Consider the following 14,748-nt stretch of genomic DNA (forward strand, 5'->3'; position numbering starts at 1 on the left):
GAGTTCCAAAAGCTGTCTACAAAAATCTTTTAGGACAACATCTCATTCTTTTTATCTTCCATAGTGCATAGCCTAACTCCTCACAGATAGCTCAAACTGAGAAAATGTTTATACCGTTGACTCATTTTAATAGTCTCATTACTTAATGGTTCACATTTTGATAGACTTTTTTACTTTCTCTTGTTATCACTGTGTTTACAATACTAAAACCCAGAAAAGATTAATAAAAACATTAAGGAATGAAATATGGAGTATTATGCAATATAATTCTGACTGGTATTATTTATTTTTAATAAATACATGAAACCATTTTAATTGAACAGCACAAAAGAATATGGAAGAAAAATAAAACATCTCCCCGTTCCCCTCCCCAAACACAAGTAACCGCTTTGATGTGTTATACAACTGTGCTCTCTGACAGCCACTGGCCACATGTGGCTATTGAGTGCTTCAGTGTAGCTGGCCCAAATTGAGACGTGCTGCCAAGTGTAAAATACAAATTGCATTCCAAAGATTTAGTATGAAAAAACATGTAAAATATCTTGTTAATAACTTTCTACATTGACTACATATTAAAATAAGTTTTTATGTAGTGGGTTAAATAAAACATTATTAAATTTAATTTTAACCTGTTTTTTTTTAATGTGGCTACTAGAAAACATAACATTACGTACGATGGTTAGCAATGTACTCATATTCCTATTAGCCAACACAATGGTCTAGATTTTTTATTCTATGCAATGTGTGCCTACTTATAGAAATAGTTGTGTTGTTATAAAACAGAGGGATCAGCCCTGGCTTGTGTGGTTCAATGGACTGAGTACCAGACTGAGAACCAAAGGGTCGCTGGTTTGATTCCCAATCAGGGCACATGCCTGAGTTGCAGGCCAGGTCCCCAGTTGGGGGCGTGCGAGAGGCAACCACTCCCTCCCTTTCCCTCATTCTAAAAGTAAATAAAATCAAAAAAACAAAAGAAAAGGGGATCATTCTGTACCTGTTAATTTGGAACATGCTTTTTTTCACTTCATACATCTTTGAAGTCATTCCATAGGGATACTTAGAGATCTACCTAATTAGAAGATAACTTGAAGATAACATTGGATATATGATAATTAAACTATTGTGTACATTTAATTCATTTCCAGTTTTTCCATCACAATAATCAGAATTACAATGATTCTTATACATTTCTCATTTTCTTTTCATACTTGCCAGGATATTTCCAGGTTAAAAGAACTGTATCGTGTTCTCTTAAAAGCAAGACTAAATCTATACAGCATAATCAGCTCTGGAAAAGCTGGGGGATATTTGATTTGTTATGGCCTGAATTCCAGCCCACTTTCCAATGGTAACTTGCCCATGAGGTTACATTCTGGAATTTATAGTTTGATCCTGGAGACGGTGAGTGACTCACCTGAGATCACACATTTACACAGTTTAGAATTCAGAACTTTCCTTTAGTCTGGGAGTTCACTGTGTTTGTTTGTTTTTGTTTGTTTTGTTTGTTTGTTTTCTGTGAAGAGCTAAGTGGTCAGTATTTTAGACTTGTGGGCCATACCATCTCTATAACATTGCCAATCTTTGTAGCACTGCCATTGCAGCACAAAAGCAGCCATAGTTAATATGTAGACAAATGGTGTGGCTGTATTCCAGTAAAACTTTATGGGTACTAAAGTTTAGATTTCATGTAAATTTCAGGAATCACAAAATACTATTCTTTTGATTTTTTTTCAAAAACCATTCTTAGCTGTACAAAAACAGACAGCAGTTCAGTCTGGGTAGTGGTTTGATGGTCCCTGCTCTAGACTCTGAAGTCTAGAGAAACGAAAATTTCTTTAACATTATACAGAAGCTATTCTTGCAGGGTTTTTTTTTTTTTAATTAATAGATTTTTAAAGCAGTTCTAAACATATTAAAATTGAGTAGAAAGTACAGTTTCCATATACCCCCTCACTTCCCCTCTCCAACTTGCCTCATCATTAACATCTTGTATAGTGTTACAGTTGATGAGCCAATGTTGATACGTTATTATTAACTAAGGTCCAGAGTGTGAGAAACGCTCACAATAAAACACTGGGACACAGGACTTCTGCAGCAAAGCGAGGCGTTTTTTCACAAGTTTGCAGAGTCGGGCACAGCCAGCCAGGGGCATGCACACTCGAGGTAGACAAAGAAAACTGATTTTATACTAACGCAAATAGCTCCCCTTCCCTAACGCCATTAGCTCCCCCTCCCCTCTCCTTCTCCCCTGTTTTCCCCATTACTGGTTAATCCCGGTTCACAATCTAACAAGATTAACTACTTAACTCAGGGTGTGATTAAATAAGGGTAATCTAGTTATAGGTCTATCTCCAAATTATTTGCAAAGTTATCTAGCTACATCTTCCCATTTCTCTGGTGATGACAATCTTCCTCCTTTTGATCCCACAGGTATGTGTGAGGAGCTAAGGAATGTCATTTCCTCGCTCCTTTTCCATTTTTCATCTGTTAATTATCTTCTACTGGCTTCTTTATCCCTTACAATAGTTTACTTTAGGGTTCATTCTTTGTGTTATATATATATTCTACAGTTAGAGCAACCCGTAGATGTTTCTCTCTCTCATCAATAAACATACCCTCAGGTGAGGTGTCTTCTTTTTTTTTTTTTTTTAATAGCATTGTTCCTAAGAGCCTACACTGAAAACAACCCGAATGTCCATTCATGGTAGAACGAATATATGAAAATGAAAATGAAGAAACCACAGCCACACACAATACAGATGAATCTAAAATCATAATGGGAAACCAGAGAAGCAAGATATACTATACATATGTGACCATCTCTTTTTTATTTAGATTTCTAAAACAGACAAAAATAGGATGAAGTTTTAAGAAAGTAAAACAAGAAAAACAAGCATGTAATTACACCACTGGTTACCTGCAGGCGATCAGGAAGGGAGGAGGAGATTTGGTGGAGTGGTCAGTTTCAGGTTCTGTGGGTTTTTTTAGTTTTTTTTTTTTTTTTTTTTTTTTTTAGAGAAAAGGGAAGGGAGGAAGAAAGAGGGAGAGAAACATTGAGGTGAGAGAGAAACATTCTTCAGCTGCCTTTCCTACACACTCCAACAGAGGACTGAACTCGCAATGTAGACATGTGCCCTGACTGGGAATAGAACCGCAACCTTTTGTTTTGCGGGATGATATCCAACCAACTGAGCCACATCAGCCAATGTTCAAATTTAGTTTTTTAGTTTTTTTGTTTTTCTTTGTTTGTTTTAAATCAATGTGTGGTTGCCTCTCACGCGGCCCCAACTGGGGACCTAGCCCGCAACCCAGGCATGTGTCCTGAATGGGAATCAAACTGGTGACCCTTTGGTTCCCAGGCCAGCGCTCAATCCACTGATCCACACCAGCCAGGGCTCAAAATTTAGTTTTTAAGTGTGCAGTATTGTTAACTATAAGCACATGTTGTACGGTACGTCTCTAAAACTTTATAATCTTACATGAGTGAAAAGTGTTCTGCTTCTTGACTAAGCATTAGCTTTGTAATTATTCACTCTACTATACATATTTTATGTATATTTTTGAAACATTTCAATTTTTAAGGAGAAGAAATGATTCTTACATGTAAGGAAAACTGTATCTAAGACAAGTGAATAGAAAAGCTTAGTGAAGAACTTGAAATGGACAAACTGCTGAATGTTTCAATATACGTACTAGGAAATGTGTGGCACTGCAAGATACCTTCTAGTTTAAGACTCACAGAAAAGACTGAATATTTGAAAGACTAGAGGTTACACATGAGAAGTGTTACTGGTAAAATTTTTATCATAAGCCACTGATCATTTCATAGTTCCAGGCCTTGTGGGATTATCAAGCATCAGAATGAGTGGCAGTTGGCCGAGTGAGGCTGCTCTGGCTGCTAAAAAGTTCTGTGGCATTGACTGAGTTGGGCAAGGGTTTCTTGCCTTGACAGATTTTTCATTATATTTGAAACAAGCCTATTTTGGGGAAGGATACCTGATAGAACTTATTTCAGCAAGGACTGATGAAGCAGGCTCTTGGCATTTATATCTAGATTTATACTAGCATTGTGTGGTAGGCACCTTTCAAAGATGGCCTCCAAAGATCCCCGCCTCATAGAATTTACACTTTTGTAATATGTCTTGAGTGTGGGCTAGACCTAGAGACTTGCTGCTAATAAAAAAAGTGATTAACACTTTCCTGATTGGGTTTAAATAGACTAACTTTAATCTAGCTGGACTCTTTCCTTTTCAGCTTGCACATTTTGATAAAGCAAGCTACCATATAGGAGAGAACCATATGACAAGGAACTTAGGGTGGCTTCTGGTCAATGCCAGCAAGGAGCTGAAGCCCTTAAAACAACACCTGCAAGGAAGTCCGTTCTGCCAAGAACCACCTGAGCAACATTAAAAGTAGATTCTTCCATAGTCATGCCTTCAGTTGAGACCACAGGCTGGGCCAACACTTTGATTATAGCCTTGCAATTCTAATTAAAGACCCAGCTAAGCTGCATCTGGATTCCTGACTCACAGAAATTGTGAAATAATGTTTTTATTTTAAGCCACTAACTTTTGGAGTAATTTGTTAAGCAGCAGTAGATAACTATTAACATACATGCTGGGACCAAATATTCCCTTTCTCTAGGTAAGACATATTTCAGCCTTGTTGAGGTGGGTGAATAGCAACAAGGAAGTTCTTTCCTCTCAGAGAATATTCCCTTAGCTTTTTTTGGTTTTGTCATTACCGAGCTAGACAAAATGTATTTCAAACACTGAGGGAAATTGTGATCTTAGTGCATTTGAGACCATCAGAATTGTCATTCTCACTGTCCTCCAATGGGAAGGAATGAGGGACTTACATCTCTCTAAGGAAGCTACAGTTTTCCTTATGGGAACCATTGTAGTAGACAATTTACACATTAAGTTACCTGAAATTAGTCATGGGCCCTTGGGGGTTATCTCTAAAGAGGAATTCTTTCAGAGAGAACTTTATGGCAGCAAATAAAGAAAATTTGTGATGCATTTGTGAGCTCTCTATCTTCACTCCTATTTAGAGAAATTTTCCCAAATTTTTAAAAGCATCTGAGAAGCCAAAAGCCCCAGGCATTTCCCATGGGGCAGGTTGAGGATTCATCCTGAGTGGGTATCTTTGGGCAGGTTACTAAGCAAAGATGTGATACTGCACCCACAGTGCCTGAGCCCTACAGGCACTAAATACCCAACTGTTGACCTGTGATTCATAAATTTGGGTTACAAAAGGAGGTTTTATCTACTTTATGTTCTTTGTCCATGGAATCCAGCTTAACTGGATTGGCTGGAATTAGAATATTTGCAAGAACATAGATAAATGGACTTCCACATAAAATTAATGGAATTTACAGTTAGGAGAAAGATTACTGAGAACATAAAGAACTTTAAAAAGAGATATTATGGAGGCAGGAGGCAATTCCTCTGGGCGCTTCTAGGTGACTGGGAGTCTCCACTCCCCCTTTCCCCCTTTCCCTTTTCCCCCTCCCTGCTTCTCTTTCCTCCCCTTCCCTTCCCCCCTCCTTTGTTCTCTTCTTCTTCCCTTGCTCCTATGGGCTCCTGATGTGGACCAAGAGTTTACCTCTAATCTCTAACCCTTTTCCCTCCTTTCCCTTAATAAAGAAAAACAAGAAAAGAAAAAAGGAACATCGTCTTATACATCAATTCCTGGTTAGGCAGGGCACATGCCTAGGTTTCAGGTTCGATCCCTGGTCAGGTATGTACAGGAGGCAACTAATCAATGTTTCTCTCTTTCTCCCTTCCTCTCTCCCTAAAAATCAATAAAAACATATCCTCAGGTGAGGATTTAAAAAAGAAAGAAAGAAATGTTACAAGAATGCCAGCATTGTACTGGAAGTTCTCGCCAGAGCAATCAGGCAAGAAAAAGATAATGAAAAACATCCATATAGGAAAGGAAAAAGTAAAACAATCACTATTCACAGATGACATGACCTGATATATGGTACAGTAGTCCCTCTCTATGTCATGGTTCACTTATCGCGGCCTCACTGTATCACAGGATTTTTAAAAATATTATATTTATTTATTGCGGATTTTTTGATATATCATGAGATTTTGTGGTACTGTTGTTAAAATTACGTAGGTTTAAGAGTGTAGAATAAATGTAAGGTTCCTACTTCACGGGGGCGGTGGTCTAGAACGTAATACCCGCCATAAGTGAGGGAATACTGTAAAAAATTTTTCTTTAAGGAAGGGAGGGAAAGGGGTTAGAGGTAAGAGAAAACTGCCAGACGAACTCAAGGGCCTGTAGGAGCAAGGGAAGGGGAAGGGGAAAGGGGAAAGGAAGAAGGGAGGGGGAGTGGAGATTCCTGGTCACTCACACAGGCCCACAGGAATCACCTGATATATGGTAAATCTTAAAGGACCCACTGAAAAACTATCAGAGCTATTTTTAAAAATTCAGCAAAGTCGCAGTATACAAGATCACACAAAAATCAGCTGTATTTCTATACACTAGTGTTAGGCATAAAAAAGCAAGCCAGTGACTCTCAAACCAGTAGGAGATAATTAACAGATGAATCATGGAAAAGGGATGAGGAAATGACATTTCGCAGCTCCTCACACATACCTGTGGGATCAAAAGAAGGAAGGTTGTTATCACCAAACACAGAGAAATGGGAAGATGTAGCTAGATAACTTTGCAAATAATTTGGAGATAGACCTATAACTAGATTACCCTTATTTAATCACACCCTGAGTTAAGTAGTTAATCTTGATAGATTGTGAACCCAGATTAACCGGTAATGGAGAAAGAGGGGAGGAGAGGGGAAGGGGAGCTAATCGCATTACTATAAAACCAGTTTTCTTTGTCTTCTTCATGTGTACATGCTCCTGACTGGGAGTGTGCCCGACTGCAGACTGGTGAGTAAACGCCTCACTTTGATGCTCAAGTCCTGTGTCCCGATGATTTATTCTGAGCGTTTCTCATAATATCCATTAAAATGGCCAAAATCACAAACACACACACACACACACACACACACACACAAAGGAAAATAGCCCTGACTGGTGTGGTTTAGTGGTTTGGGCATCGTCCCACAAATCAAATATCACTGGTTCAATACATGGTCAGGGCACATGCCTAGGTTGTGGGCCAGGTTCCCGGTTGGGTGCATGCGAGAGGCAACCAGTGGATGTTTCTATAGCACATGGATGTTTCTCTCCCTCTTTTTCCTTCCCTTCCTTTCTCTTTAAAAATAAATAAAATCTTATTAAAAAATGGATGTTGGGGATCCCCAGTCCACAGAGACCCCCTGGTGTGGTGGATGAAATGAAGACTTCCCAGGCAGCTTGTGCTAGGGGAGAGAAGGCTGGCAAATGTCTCAGAGACAAATGCCTCGATTGCCTTCCTCCAAGGTCTTTTATTGAGTGCAGTAAGCTTAAGGACATAGAGCAAGCACATAAAGCTCATCAATCAATGTTAAACAGTGCTGGTTACAGAAAACAGATATTGTTCAGGGATAACAATTGAAGGAACTTCAGACCTCCCTCAGGTCAGGGTGTGTTGGACACAAAGACTTCAGATGGCCATAAAATAGGGAGGGTAAGTTCATTTTGAGTTAAAAGTTAAAACCTCTGCTGCTGGTACAAAAAAGTGATCAAGCGAGATAAAAGAACAGGGCAAGCTTCAAAGGACATAAAGCATTTTCTCATGGCCCGATTCCTACCGGGGCCCACTGGCTATAGCATCGAGGCACATATGCACCCAGCTTTCCCGGTTTTCCGGTCAGGTCTTACAGGCTTTGTTTCTTTTGCGTGGCCTGTGCAGGGCTCAAAGTCTCGATACTTTCCCAGGAGGACCCTGACAAATGGAAAATAACTGTCAGTAAAGAAGTGGAGAAATTGGAACCCTTGTACATAGCTGATTGGAATGTAAAATGGACAGCTGTTGTGGAAAAGTTTAGTGGTTCCTCAAAAATTTAAACAAAATTACCATGTGACCCAATAATTCCACTCCTTAGTATATACCAAAAAGAACTGAAAAGTTACTCAGATACTTGTTCAAGAATGTTCCTAGTGGCACTGTTCATGACAGTCAAAAGGTGGAAACACAAATGTCCATTATTGGATGACTGGATAAATGAATGTAGTATATACCTACAATAAGATATTATTCAGCCATAAAAAGAAATGAAATACTGATACGGGATACAACATGGAGGAACCTCAAAAAACTATGCTTCGTGAACAAAGCCAGACTGAGAAGGTCATGTATTATATGGATCCCTTTATATAAAGTATCCACAATAAATCCAGGGACAGAAAGTAGATTAGTGGTTGTTAGGGGACAGGAGGAGGAGGATAGGGCATGACTACTGTGAGAACTGCTCACAATAAAAGCCAGGACACAAGCCCTGGCTGCTGTGGCTCAGTGGATTGAGCATCGGCCTGTGAGCCAAGGGTCACTGGTTCGATTCCCAGTCAGGGCACATGATTAGGTTGTACGTCAGGTCCCCAGTTAGGGGCGTGAGTGAGAGGCAACCACACAGTGATGTTTCTCTCCTTCTCTTTCTCCTTTCCCCTCTCTCTAAAAAATAAAATAAAACAAACAAATACTTAATTAAAAAAACAAAAAACAAAAAAAACCGGGACACAGGACTTGAGCAGCAAAGTGAGGCGTTTATTCACGAGTTTGCAGAGTCGGGCGCACCCTCAGCCAGGAGAATGTGCATGCAAAGTAGACAAAGAAAACTGGTTTTATACTAACACAATTAGCTCCCCCACCCTTCTCCTTCTCCCCATTTCTCCATTACTGGTTACTCCTGAGTTACAATCTAATGCAATTATCTAAATGTTCCTATTGTGAGTTGTAAATATGTTACTACTGTCAATTCCCTTCTCCCATTTTCCCTTTGTCTGGTGATGACTATCTTTCCCCCTTCAGGATGTCTCTTAAGACCCTCTAGTTACATTTGCCCTTTGTTACTAATGATTTTCTACTGGTTTGGGAGTCACCATGTCTTCATTTCTTACAATTCTCCCTGTCTTCTCTTGGGAAATGGACTACTCAAACCATTCTATTTATCCCTTCAAATCTAAGGAGGATTTCTCGACTTTCTTCCTCGTGGTTAGGATTCCCTTTGGCCTCTAGGAGGAGGAGATTATGAAAACTTGCTGGCATTTGTTTAGTTAATGCACTCTCAATTAGTCTCTGAACTACACCTCTGATGCATGGAATACAGCAACCTAAAGCTGTGAGGACGCCTGCTACCACTACGAGGGATACAAGAACTGATCAGATCATTCCTTTCCAGTTGCCAAACCAATTTTCTAACCATCCTTTTATGGAATTGTCAATACCTGAGTTTTCCGCTAGTTCATTTGCTAAGGTAGTTAGTCCCTGCAGGGCCTTAGTGATAGATCCATCAGGGGCTGTATTATTAGGGATAAAGGGGCAACACTGACCCTCGAGCATTGCACATACACCTCCCTTTTCTGCCAACATCATATCCAGTGCCATCCTGTTCTCCCAAGCCACTCAACTGGTGGCATCTAATTGTTGAGCAATTCCTTCTATAGCATTCCTAGTATAATTGATAAACCTCTGCTGGTTATAATAAATACAATTTATCCAATCAACATTTTTTTATTAATGGTCGACCACCAGAAGAGCATTGACTCAAACCCTGCTGCTATCTGATTTCTAGCTTTAAACTCATCTGGAACTCCTCTAGGGACCCCAACGGCGTCAATATAGATATGAGAATCGAAGAATCCACCAGGCGCCATTGACCTCTTTTTCGTAACAGGGGCAGTCTGGACCGGTTTGGGAAATGCTAAGGTAAATGGGATAGCCAATTGAACCAGGGCACAGGTTCCACTCCACCTGTCAGGTGGGATTTTCCAGAGACTCCTCTGCCCACAATACCACCAGACATCTGTTCTGGGGATTCGGGGGGGAATATTGTTGCCTGCCCCACTGTGAAGGTGGCTCGCGTTTCTGGTATGAGTGCATGTTAGGAGTTCTCCCACAGGGGTACCGGAATTCGCTTCCCACCTAGAAAGGCAAGAAGAGTAATTCATGGGCCCCACTGAGAATGAAGGGAGGGATTGAGTCCCATTACTCCTTATAGAGGGAAAGAGGAGAGACAAGCTTCTGCAAGTCTCATTTCCCCATGCATTCTCATCCTGGTAGACGGTGAGCATACAGGCCATTCCTGAGGGGTCAGAGTTCCAGCCTAGTGGAAATGGTACAACCTGTGCCTGGGGTCTTCCTGTGGTACAAGCATAACAGTTGCTTTTATTCATGGATTTAATGGTAAATTTGACCCGTTCTATCCAAGCATTTGTGTTCCCGTACCCAGTCTCTATCTCTTAAGGTCTGTCTGAGATTCAATACCTCAAAAACTTTTACCTTGGCTGTGTGAGAAACGCTCACAATAAAAACTGGAACACAGGACTTGAGCAGTAAAGCGAGGCCTTTATTCACGAGTCTGCAGAGCCAGGTGCACCCTCACAGCCAGGAGAATGTGCGCCCCAAGTAGACAAAGATGGCTGGTTTTATAGTCTTAGCTTCCCCACCCTAAAATTGCCCTGAAGTGATTAGCTTCCCCACCCTAAAGTGAGAGGATCAGCTCCCCCGCCCTAACGCAATTAGCTCCCCCTCCCCTCTCCTTCTTCCCCTTTTCTCCATTACTGGTTACTGAGAGTTACAATCTAACACGGTTATCTAAATGCCCCTACTGTGATTTGTAGATATGCCAGTGCTGTCAACTCCCCTCTCAGAGACCCTTTAATTACATTTGCCCTTTGTTATTGCTGATTTTGTACTGGTTTGGGAGGCACTATGTCCTTGTTTCCTACAGCTGGATTTCCGGGGTCTTTTCTGAGGTGTTTCTGAGGTCCGGCTGGGAGAAGTTAGATTTTCTAGGGAAAAAGGAGTTGTCACTAAGTGAAGACCTAGCCACCCTATTGGATCTATGCCAGATACATCAGCTCCTAGGCTATAAACTCTGGTAGCAAAATGGGGTTCCTGACTTAAGGCCTGTGGCTGGTTAAGTGTTAGAAGAAGAGGGTTGCACTGGAGAGGCTAGCAGTTTGGGGCAGAAGCTCCTTTGCTTAAAGTTATTTTAGGCAAAAAAAAAAAAAAAAAAAACCCCACCAGTTTCAAAGTGAGCCCACTGACCAACCCATACACCACCAACCCAACCACTTAGTTCAGCCAAACCATTGAGTCTCAGGAGGCAGCAATGCAGATGGGCTTCTTAAGTGAGGCCTATATGTACAGACAATCACTCAGGTAATGAGATTATAGGCTTATGTCCTATGAAAACAGGAAGAACACACATGTTAATTCACACAACACAATTCACAAACCAGTCTCTAAATTTGCAAGACTGTCTTATTGGGAAGATATCCAGTTGCAAGGCATTTGACATTCTTCTTGTCTGTAAATTAAGCATCTTTGATAATGCCACAGACCTGGTTTAACTTTCCAATGAAAACAAACTTTTAATTAAAATAAACTTTATAGACACAGTTAGCTCCACTAGTTTATAGTCTACCACTGAGCATTGTGATTTTCCTCAAATCATGATTTTTCTCCTTAAGGTTACCCTCCTTGTTATTAAAAGGACTGCATTAAGTCCAGCTTTAATTTAGCCTGTTCATTTGCATAAACACAATAAGAGCAGCAATTAATCGCATAAATCTTTTAAGTCTGCCTTGCTGGAACTCACACAAAGAACTTTCAGGTTGACCTTCAGTCTGACCTCTGGGCACATAAGCTGAGCCACACACCTGCCACCTGGCCTTGCCTGTAAAACCCATGCTTTTTACAAGTCCTTCAAGTTTTCCATTGTGCCTTAAGTTTCCTCCTAGCCATTTATCAGGGAAGTGACCATTGTTCCTTCCCTGGAAAGATTGCCATGAACCGCACAACCAACCAAGGTGTTAGGCCTTTTTCTCATGGGCTTTCATTAGCCTAGGCATGCCTCCTTCAGGCATGACATACCAGTTAAAGCCTCGGCTGAGAAAACCACCATTAGCAAGTGGTCTTATTAGTTTTATGCAAAGAAACCTAATGTCATTACTTACTCCTTCAAATAGCCAAATTCTGGAGGGATTAGGTAGGGAGAAAAATATACAGTGTGAAGGAAAATCCTTGTCCTTTTAATATTCACTAAAATTGCATTTCCATGTCTTATGCTTTCTTCTGTTCACTCTCTTACATGTGAAGTTTTAAATTTCCCCGGGAAACTTCAATTTTTTTCTTTCTTTCTTTCAGAGCATAAACAGAGCAATAATTCAAAACACAGATAGCTAGGCCCTCTGTCTCCAGTATGTCCACTGTCCTCCTAGAGAGACATGCCCTTGGCAGAGACATGCTCACTTGCCCAGGCTGGAGCACTCAGCAGCCCTGAATGACCCTTCCTGGATCCTGATTGGCAAAAGGAATTTTTGCCAACTGGTTTACAGACAACCTTTCCTAGGTCTTATTGGTCAAAAAACAGATACAGAGAATTCCACAGCAGAACAGACGAAGGTACGCTTTTATAAAATCGGAACACAAGCAGCTGAGGTTTCCTTTTCCCAGGTTTAAAACTTCTGTAACTTTCCCTTTTATTATTACAACTTTTCTTTCTTAGACCTTCTGCAACATTTACAAACTTTCTAAATACTCTTTACTTCTTTAGATTTAACCATAACATGTTTCCAATCCTTGTTCTTTTCCACACGGTGAAGGCCTAGATTTGCAGAGATATTCTGCAGCTTTTTGAAGTTCCTGCTTCTCCTCCTCTCTTCTAACGTACACTTTCTGAGCTTTCCTGAGGAGTTTTTCAATTGCTCTACCTATCTGGCCCATTCATCTACCTTCTGCAATGTCTTACAAATATCTGGTCAGTTTCTGTTACAACAGTGACTTTTAAGAGTCCCTGTCCTACTGCATTCTCTGGATTTAGACCAGAATACTTCCTCTTATGGTCCTTGAGCTTCTGTAGGAATCTGATGGAGCTGTATCTCAAATGCCTTGGAGACATTCTGTGCTTGGGGAACAGACTCCTTGATTCCCCTGATGACAAGGCTCCTAAGGTCTCTCATCTGAGCCCTATCCTCCAGCCTGTTATCCCATTCAGGGTGTACACTGGGAAGCCTTTGTTAGGCCGGGACAATTCCCTGACCAGGAGGATGTTCCACTTCCCATATCCTCATAGCAGCCTGTCTGATCACTCCCTTCTCTTCCCCACTGAAGATGTCTAGTATAGACATTAATTCCGTCCACATGTATATGCTGGGTCCAGGGAACTGATCTAATTGTTCTGTCAATCCAAAGGGGTCCTCTACCAAGCGCTTCATATTGTGCTTGAAGTTTCTAACTTCAGTGCTTGTTAAAGGAGCATTTGACATATCTAATATGTCCTGGACCCATGGAGACCTGCCTAAGGGGAAACATCAGCTGCTCTGAGAGAATGGGGAAGTTCTTTGGGTCTTGCTTACATTGTTCTAATTCCTTTCTTACTCTAGAATAAGTTCCCACCGGCGCCGTAGGTGTCATGGGGGCGGATACTGGTGGGGTATATGCTAGATGTTCCTGGCCTGTCCCATCTGTACCGTCTGTCCTGGTGCCTCTGCCCAGTTGGCCGCCAGCTAGCCAGGGCTATAAGGCAGTGGGAGACAGGACAGGGGGTCCCAGGCTTTATCTTCTTTTTCTTTTACAGGGAAGAGACCTGTGGATCTGCTGGTAGGTGGTGATCAGCAGAGAGCATATTCCCTCTCTTCCTTGAAAGCTGATGCCTGGCCCTGGCTGCTGTGGCCCAGTGGACTGAGCGTCAGCCTGGGAACCAAGTGTCGCTGGTTCGATTCCCAGTCAGGGCACACGACCAGGCTGCATGCCAGGTGCCCAACTGGGGGCACGAGAGGCAACCACACAGTGATGCTTCTCTCCCTTTCTCCCTTCCCCTCTCTCCAAAAAGAAACAAACAAACCAACAGTTAAAAAAAAAAGCTGATGCCTGACCACTCACACATAAGACCAGGGTTTGACAAACCCAACAATCATCAGACCCAAATTGAGGCCAGAAGACAGATTTCCCCTAAATGGGTTCCTTTGGCCAAAGGAGACAACAATATTTTACCATTGTCTGTTTTTCCTTACTTTTGGTCTGGGGATCCTCTCCCCAGTGCTCTAACTAATTCTCCCTAATGGACTATTGGGTGGAATGTTTGCGGGGCCTTCCTTGGCCCCACCCTTTTTAAATTCCCTAGGCCTAGAATTTCTATTTCCCATCCTCAGCTGATTCCTGTGGCTGAATCTGGTTGTGTTCTCAACCTCCTCTACCAGAGTTTTATTGAACACAGACCCCATAAGCTCAATCCCCCTATACTGGAGAATTTCTACCCACACCCTGTATACTCAACCTCCCTTACTGGAAGTTTCTTGTATACAGTCCTGTGTGCTCAACCCTCTTACAGAGACTTTGCACACAGCCCGAGACGCTTCGTCCATCTCCGGCCATTTCCCTCATGGGAGAACGGACCCAGTGGAGGGGCACTCCACACTCGCTTCATGTCTTGAGACACATCCTAGCCACACACACAATCAGCTTCCCGAGGAGGTCCAACCACCAAGGTAGTACTTAAGTCCAATTTTCTTCCCTTTGCCTGTGCACGAGGTTGCCTGGTTGCCGCGGTGTTTGCTTTTGTTTCCCCCCTGCGTCGATCTACTGCTGTCCCAACTAGAAGTCTCGGGTCCGTTTCCAGAC

This window comes from Furipterus horrens, unplaced genomic scaffold (assembly GCF_987537825.1).
Source record: "Furipterus horrens unplaced genomic scaffold, mFurHor1.1.pri manual_scaffold_10, whole genome shotgun sequence".
NCBI lineage: Eukaryota > Metazoa > Chordata > Mammalia > Chiroptera > Furipteridae > Furipterus > Furipterus horrens.